Source organism: Bombina bombina, chromosome 3 (genome assembly GCF_027579735.1).
Source record: "Bombina bombina isolate aBomBom1 chromosome 3, aBomBom1.pri, whole genome shotgun sequence".
In the NCBI taxonomy this organism is placed as follows: domain Eukaryota; kingdom Metazoa; phylum Chordata; class Amphibia; order Anura; family Bombinatoridae; genus Bombina; species Bombina bombina.
Genome location: NC_069501.1, coordinates 259632578 through 259642084, shown reverse-complemented (window position 1 = coordinate 259642084; position 9507 = coordinate 259632578). Strand labels below are relative to the sequence as shown.

Below are 9507 nucleotides of genomic sequence, written 5' to 3'. Positions count from 1 at the left end.
GCCTCATAGAATTACAGTTCATTCTACTAGATCAGTTGCCACTTCGTGGGCTTTTAAGAATGAAGCTTCAGTTGATCAGATTTGCAAAGCAGCAACTTGTTCTTCTTTGCATACATTTACTAAATTGTACCATTCTGATGTATTTGCTTCTTCAAAAGCAGTGTTTGGTAGAAAAGTTCTTCAGGCAGCTGTCTTAGTTTGATTCTTCTGTTTATAAGAAAAACATATTTTTTGGATTTTATTTTATCAACGGAAATGGCTGTTTTTATTTTATCCCTCCCTCTCTAGTGACACTTCTGTGGACTTCCACATCTTGGGTATTTTATCCCATACATCACTAGCTCATGGACTCTTGCCATTTACATGAAAAAACTTAATTTATGAAAGAACTTACATGATAAATTAATTTCTTTCATAATGGCAAGAGTCCATGAGGCCCACCCTGTTTTTGGTGGTTATATTTTTTTTGTATAAAAGCACAATATTATTTTCTAGTTCCTCTTTTTTGTATGCTTTTTTACTCCTTTTTACACCTCACTACTTGGCTATATGTTAAACTGAAGTATGTGTAAGGTGGGAGGTATATCTATAGGCATTTTGAGGTTTGGGAAACTTTGCCCCCTCCTGGTAGGAATGTATATCCCATACGTCACTAGCTCATGGACTCTTGCCATTATGAAATAAATGAATTTATCAGGTAAGTTCTTACATAAATTATGTTTTTAAACCATCAATTAATATGTTTGAATGCAATGACCACAGCAAGAAAGGTCATTAAGGCTTGAACCATTATTTATACTAAGTATGAATCTATAGTTTCCTAGATTAGCCTATAACTATGGAAAGTCTCCTTCAGTTAAGTCTCCCAACTGCACTCTGTCTGATCAGTGATTATCTTCATGACAAGAGCATAAATTTGGGTTCTATGAGCTAGGTCAACTAGTGGCCTGTTATCCCCCAGGCCAGGAAACACTCATGATTAATTATACAAACCAATTCCTAAAAGTTTTGAGTTTGAAGTCAGAAAGGAGCCTTTACATATGAGAATGCAAATTAAATATAGTTCCTGTATAAAATGAGCATATGTGGCCAGCCCTCTCATTTGACTTTAACTGCCTTGCTCAATTAAATGGTTAATTAAAAGCATGACATCTGATTAAGGACACTAGGCATGACCAACTGATGATATGGTATAAATGAGTAATGATTCCCTAAAGTGACATAGTGGTTTTAACAGGAAATAGATTTGCGTACTGGCCTTCTTGTCCTATCAGAGTAAATCAAGAATGAAACGTTAGTGGACAACCATTTTTTTCATATGATGCTTTTGCAATCAGCACCAAAACAGGCCATGGATTTGCAAGCTGTATGTGCTAATGAGGGGTACAGGAAAGAGATAATTGAGGTTTAGGGAAAAATAATAGATGGGGAAGGATAGTATGTAGACTTTTTAGAGTGGTCAATCTCAGTGAATATTATCAGTGTTGTTCACTGGTGAGTAGAGTATGGTGGGGTTCTCTTTAGCAATTTTTCTCTGGTGGCAGTGTCATGGCTGTTGTCATATCAAAGCCACAATGTAACAGTGGCCGTATTTTTAGCATGCACATAATGCAGGCACAATAAAGCTGCCTGTACAGCAATGTAACCCTCGGTACTGCCATTGGGTAGACACATGCCTGTTATCATTTTGGATGCCAACCCTATCCCTAAATCTAGCACTAACCATAATATCTAAACAAGATTATATTTAGAGCTTTTTCTGTAACTACCTTTATCTTTGTGTGCCAGTGAAACAAAGACTAAAACTTAGGTTGAAATTATATTAACTGATTCATAAATAAGTATAAGGGTTAGTTCCCATATGATATAGAAGCGTAGTGCTATTGGTGTACAAACACAATTTAATTCAAAACTATGGTTGCATAATATATGAATTTTCAACATTTTATCATGTAGGTACAGTATCTTCAATGAGCCTACATAGTTTTCAGAATAAATATTTTTATAGAGTACTAAAACATTGACATAATTTGCTAAAAATGATTAAAGGTAAAGCACATGTTTAGTTAGTTGTACTAAAACAACTATTCAATAAACTTTCATTAGTTAATTTATCACCTTTTTGTGTAATTTAACTGAAAATTGTGGGTTTTCCAATTTTGAGAACTGGAAATGCACACTGCAGACTTCACAAGCTTACAATATCTGCTATATTTCTCTGATTGGTCTCTGCAGAGATGATATAATAAGGAACTATAAAACAATGCCACTTTGTATAGTATTTTATTAGTAAATATGTCCTTTTGAATTGTGCCAAGTATTGTATATATAATTCTACATGATATATGTTAAAGATCATACTGCTTTTTTATTAATAATAATGTCTATAATTATACCTGGGATTAGTTGCAATGTTTAATGTGTAATAATATTCCTGTATTTTTTTGTTCCTGATTTATATACTAATAAACATTGATTTCTGTTCTTCTTTTATTCGGGGGCAGCATATTTATCAATCTCCGCATGGAGCTTGATGCCCCTTGTTTCCTCCAGGCTCGCCGGAAACACAGCTAAAGACCGCTGCTCCATAACTTGTCCGCCTGCTTTGATGCAGCGGACAGAAATAAACCCAATCAAATACGATCGGGTTGATTGACACCCCCTGCTAGGGGTCGATTGGCCACAAATCTGCAGGGGGCGGCATTGCACCAGCAGTTCATAAGAACTGCTAGTGCAATGATAAATGCTGACAGTGTATGTTGTCGGCATTTATCGATGTGCGGATGACATGATACGCTACATCGTATCTTGTCCGCCCGCACATTGATAAATAGGCCCCTTGGACTCTAGCTAGCTGCATGAACTAAAGTAAAACATAGATCACATGTAAATAATCTAGTTTATATTGAATACCTTTCTATAAAGCAGAATCATTAGGTGTTTTTTTAAGTGCTATTGCACACACATTTGACATTATTTGTTGAGGTACTTGTGAATGTGTGATACAACAGACTTCAGGAAATGCTATAAAAAGCAAAAGGATGAAAAAAGATCAATCATTTACATCAGAATAATCCCAAAGGTGACTTAAAAAAATCTCCTTCTCTTTGTAAATGGTTGTTAGCAAATCTACTCCAAGGTCAGCTTTCTCTTAGTTTGTTTTACCAAGATATCAGAACATTTATATGGGATACTGAATCATTCAAGAAAACAAATTTGCAATATAATTTGTATAGTTAATAATTGTGTGTATTGCAAATAATTAGTAATTCATGTAAAAAAAAAAGAAAGAAAACAAAACACACTACAATTAAGTTTATCTACAGTGAGACAAAAAATCAAGTGTAATGGAGAATAAATATTAATTTTAGCTATCGTTTTTATACATGCACAGCATATATCAGTAATGAAGCTCTGCATTGCAAAAGATCTGCATGTGGGCAAAACAAACGTTTTAAAATATTTAATATAATTTTTAGGTGTCTGTGTCGATATTTTAAGATGTTATAATAAAACTTTAATTTTATGCTCGTTTGAGTGAAGTCACATATATATTTTGTTTTTGCTATTGACTTGACCGCCCTCGGCATGCACAGCACTGCATTATGGGACATATATTTTCCCCTCTGCCGATTACTGACTTCCATTTGGTGGAGCATTGTATTGTTTTACAGTTTAGAACCACACTCCCAGAAAAACCTATGGAGGCCCATTTATCAAGCCCCGTATGGAGCTTGTGGGCCCGTATTTCTGGCGAGTCTTCAGAGCTGCTGGTGCAATGCTGAATACGGAGAGCGTATTGCTCTCCGCATTCAGCGATGTCTGTCGGACCTGATCCGCACTGTCGGATCAGGTCCAACAGACATATGATAAATAGGCCCCATTGAGTATATTTATCTTATTTGATTCACCCTGGCCAGTCAGGTACAGATATCAATCTTGAAATTGTTCCAGCCTCTCCGGGAAAGCTGAGAAAACCTAATTTTAAAGGGACTGTACACTGTAAAATTGTTTTTCCCTTAATATGGCCGAGATTTGGAGTTTGGCGGTAGCCGTGAAAACCAGCATTAGAGGCTCCTAACGCTGGTTTTAGGCTACCTCCGGTATTTGGAGTCACTCAAGAAAGGGTCTAACGCTCACTTTTCAGCCGCGACTTTTCCATACCGCAGATCCCCTTACGTCAATTGCGTATCCTATCTTTTCAATGGGATTTTTCTAACTCCGGTATTTAGAGTCATGTCTGAAGTGAGCGTTAGAATTCTAACGACAAAACTCCAGCCGCAGAAAAAAGTCAGTAGTTAAGAGCTTTCTGGGCTAACGCCGGTTCATAAAGCTCTTAACTACTGTACTCTAAAGTACACTAACACCCATAAACTACCTATGTACCCCTAAACCGAGGTCCCCCCACATCGCCGCCACTCGATTAAATTTTTTTAACCCCTAATCTGCCGACCGCCACCTACGTTATACTTATGTACCCCTAATCTGCTGCCCCTAACACCCCCGACCCCTATATTATATTTATTAACCCCTAACCTGCCCCCCACAACGTCCCAGCCAGCTACCTACAATAATTAACCCCTAATCTGCCGACCGCAAAGAGCCGCCACCTATGCTATGTACCCCTAATCTGCTGCCCCTAACACCGCCGACCCCTATATTATATTTATTAACCCCTAATCTGCCCCCCTCAACGTCGCCTCCACCTGCCTACACTTATTAACCCCTAATCTGCCGAGCGGACCGCACCGCTACTATAATAAAGTTATTAACCCCTAATCCGCCTCACTAACCCTATAATAAATAGTATTAACCCCTAATCTGCCCTCCCTAACATCACCGACACCTAACTTCAATTATTAACCCCTAATCTGCCGACTGGAGCTCACCGCTATTCTAATAAATGTATTAACCCCTAAAGCTAATTCTAACCCTAACACTAACACCCCCCTAACTTAAATATAATTTAAATCTAACAAAATAAATTAACTCTTATTAAATAAATTATTCCTATTTAAAGCTAAATACTTGCCTGTAAAATAAATCCTAATATAGCTACAATATAAATTATAATTATATTATAGCTATTTTAGGATTAATATTTATTTTACAGGTAACTTTGTATTTATTTTAACCAGGTACAATAGCTATTAAATAGTTAAGAACTATTTAATAGCTAAAATAGTTAAAATAATTACAAAATTACCTGTAAAATAAATCCTAACCTAAGTTACAATTAAACCTAACACTATACTATCATTAAATTAATTAAATAAAATACCTACAATTACCTACAATTAAACCTAACACTACACTATCAATACATTAATTAAATACAATACCTAAAAATAACTACAATGAAATAAACTAACTAAAGTACAAAAAATAGAAAAGAACTAAGTTACAAAAAATAAAAAAATATTTACAAACATAAGAAAAATCTTACAACAATTTTAAACTAATTACACCTACTCTAAGCCCCCTAATAAAATAACAAAGCCCCCCAAAATAAAAAATGCCCTACCCTATTCTAAATTACTAAAGTTCAAAGCTCTTTTACCTTACCAGCCCTGAACAGGGCCCTTTGCGGGGCATGCCCCAAAGAATTCAGCTCTTTTGCCTGTAAAAAAAAACATACAATATCCCCCCCCCAACATTACAACCCACCACCCACATACCCCTAATCTAACCCAAACCCCCCTTAAATAAACCTAACACAAAGCCCCTGAAGATCTTCCTACCTTGTCTTCACCTCACCGGGTATCACACCGATCCGTCCTGGCTCCGATATCTTCATCCAACCCAAGAGGGGGCTAGACATCCATCATCCGATGGCTGAAGAAGTCCAGAAGAGGGTCCAAAGTCTTCATCCTATCCGGGAAGAAGAGTAGATCCGGACCGGCAACCATCTTCTTCCAAGCAGCATCTTCTATCTTCATCCGATGAGGACCGGCTCCATCCTGAAGACCTCCACCGCGGACCCATCTTCATCCGGTGACGTCCAACTGAAGAATGACGGTTCCTTTAAGGGACATCATCCAAGATGGCGTCCCTCGAATTCCGATTGGCTGATGGAATCAGCCAATCAGAATATTCCTACCTTAATTCCGATTGGCTGATAGAATCCTATCAGCCAATCGGAATTCGAGGGACGCCATCTTGGATGACGTCATTTAAAGGAACCGTCATTCGTCGTTCAGTCGTCGGCCAGGATGGATGTTCCGCGTCGGAGGTCTTCAGGATGCTGCCGCTCTGCTCCGGATGGATGACTATAGAAGATCCCGCTTGGAGGAAGACTTCAATCGGATGGAAGACCTCTTCTGCCCCGCTTGGATGAAGACTTCTACCGGATGGAGGACCTCTTCTTGCTCCGCTTGGATGAAGAATTTGGCTCGGCTGGATGAAGACGACTCAAGGTAGGGAGATCTTCAGGGGCTTAGTGTTAGGTTTATTTAAGGGGGGTTTGGGTTAGATTAGGGGTATGTGGGTGGTGGGTTGTAATGTTGGGTGGGGGGATTGTATGTTTTTTTTTACAGGCAAAAGAGCTGAACTTCTTGGGGCATGCCCCGCAAAGGGCCCTGTTCAGGGCTGGGAAGGTAAAAGAGCTTTGAACTTTAGTAATTTAGAATAGGGTAGGGCATTTTTTTATTTTGGGGGGCTTTGTTATTTTATTAGGGGGCTTAGAGTAGGTGTAATTAGTTTAAAATTGTTGTAATATATTTCTGTAAGGATTCCACTCCTGGTTTTCCTTTTTTCTTATACAGCTCACCTTACACCTCTATTTAAGTCATGTCTCCGCCCCAAACAAGTGCTTAGTTATTAAATTCTTATCAGCTAAGCTCTATGCATCCATTTCTTAACCTGTGCATTATTTCATGAATTGAAGATATTTGCTACTACAAGTTATTGGATTACAATTACCAGTAGGAACTGTTACTACAAGCTGCTACCCAGTGAACGAATTTAATTCATCTAAGTTACTTTTACCCTGAGGATTGGACCTGTTTCATCAGACACCTGCAAGCAGTACAAACCGGGACTTTCAAGGAGTAACCGCAAGTAACATAAAATCTTAAGTTGCTGCCACACAGTTAACTGATCTAATTGCTGCATATATTATAATATCGCTACTTCTGTTTCAATATAACATTTGTAACAAACCATTTTCACTGTAACGCTACGGATCAGCTCTGACGTCATCTGCAGGGGAACTCCTGTGTACTTGACACGCCCCTTTCAGCAGCTGCAGCTTTCTGTGTTCTCTCTCACTACATATTACTCGGTTACTACTACAATCAGGTTTAACGCTGGTTAGTCCACATATCACTTGTTCCGTAGCTAAACAAAAAGTATCAATACTGGAATTTACTGCTTATCTTTTCTGAATATTAATTCAAAGTTCTTGTACTTCCTTTTCAGTTATAGTTTGGAATATTGCTACACATTAATTGTAGCTTATCACTACAAATATATACTCATACTTCAATTCATCATATATTAAAACTCACTCTGAATCATCACAGCCTATGCTGAAATAATAGTCTGTATTTTAGAGTGAAACATTCACACTTTACGGCAGTTGAGATCCAACAAAATAAAACACATTACAGAATAACTAAGCCATTATTATGGATCCAGCCGAACTCCCACAAATTGTCTTTAACCTGTCACAAAGGGTAGACCAACTCAGCCAGGGTCTAAGAGATTTACAATTGGAAAATGAGACTTTGAGAAACGTTATAAAAGATTCCATCAATCCTAAGCTACCAGCCCAAGAGACCTCTCCTGAACCCTTTGTTGCTCCTCCAGAATATTTTCAAGGAGACAGAAATCAATACCGCCACTTTAAGAATGCTTGCCTTCTTAATTTTTCTCTCAAGCCTAGGACCTATCCAAATGATAGGGTGAAAGTTCTCTGCATGATAAGCTACTTAAGGGGAGAACCCCGTATATGGGCTGACACACTATTCGAAACTAATAATCCGGTCCTATCATCCTTTTCGGCATTTCTTGACGTCATGGATGAATTGTATAATGATACCAACCTCCAAATTACAGCTGAGAGCAAAATGAGGAAACTTAAACAAGGTTCCAGACCTGTGGAATATTACATAACGGAGTTCAAACAGTACTCCATTGACTCCCAATGGAATGCCATAGCCCTCAGAAATCAATTTAGGCTTGGTCTTTCGGATGCAGTCAAGGATGAATTAGCCAGAACCGAATTGCCAGAGACACTTGAGGCTCTTATGAAATTAAGTAGCCATATAGATAGAAGATTAAGGGAGAGAAGATCTGAACGACAATACTCAGACCAGCCATACAAAAAGGAAAAGGTCCCCAGTCCTAACCAACCTACTCTTAGGTCTACTAGCCCCAGCGGAGCTGAAGCTATGGATATCAGCATCTTCAGGGGACCGCTAACACCGGATGAACGTATGAGAAGAAAGACCCGGGGCCTTTGCATGTATTGTGGTGATCCAGCTCACAGTCTTAAGGACTGCCCTATCATACCTCAGAAAAAGAACAGTAAGTGTAGCACTAACTTTACCTCTCAAGTAGTACTTAATAAACCACTTCACTGTTCTCTACTTTTGTCTTTACAGTGGGCAAGTAAACAGATCTCCGTCCCTGCTATCGTTGACACCGGAGCTCAAGGCAACTACATTGACAGCTCATTAGTCTCTATCAATAAAATACCACTGATTAAGAAATTGTCTCCTATTTCTCTTCGTGTTGTTGATGGCTCTGAGATTTCTTCTGGACCTATTACACATCATACCATTCCTCTTTCTGTCACAACATTAAACAATCATCATGAACATCTCTCTTTTGATGTGATTACATCTCCATTATTTCCAATTGTTCTAGGGTTGGCTTGGCTACAACTACATGAACCTCAGATCAGTTGGAAATCTTTAGACATACATTTAAACTCACAATACTGCCAACAAACTTGTATTAGGCAGTCACTACTTTCTCTGAACCCCACTTCTGACACTCTTGTACCAATTGAATACAGTCACTTTGCTGAGGTTTTCAGTAAAAAAGAGGCTGAAACACTTCCTCCTCATCGATCCTATGACTGCCCCATAGAGTTAAAACCAGGTACAACTCCACCCATAGGACATTTATATCCTCTATGTCAATCTGAATTAGACCATCTGAAAAGCTATTTAGATGAGAATTTGAAGAAAGGATTCATTCGTCCTTCTGTCTCACCAGCTGGTGCTGGTATGTTTTTTGTCCGAAACAAGGATAACTCTTTACGCCCTATTATTGATTTTAGACAACTAAATAAGATCACCATAAAAAATCGCTACCCACTGCCACTCATTCCGGAACTCATAGAGAGACTAAGACATGCCACTATCTATACTAAATTGGATCTGAGGGGCGCATACAACCTTGTACGCATCAGAGAGGGGGATGAATGGCTCACGGCTTTTAGAACAAGATATGGGTTGTATGAATACCTAGTTATGCCTTTCGGACTCACCAACGCAC

At 38.4% G+C, this 9507-nt stretch overlaps 1 long non-coding RNA gene across 1 annotated transcript; it reads left to right on the top strand.

Moving 5' to 3' along the window:
* Nucleotides 1-8402: 8402 nt before the first annotated feature.
* Nucleotides 8403-8714, top strand: LOC128651589 (uncharacterized). The gene is made up of 2 exons (XR_008401132.1): nucleotides 8403-8529; nucleotides 8607-8714. It is a non-coding gene; the product is annotated as an uncharacterized LOC128651589 (long non-coding RNA).
* Nucleotides 8715-9507: the final 793 nt, after the last annotated feature.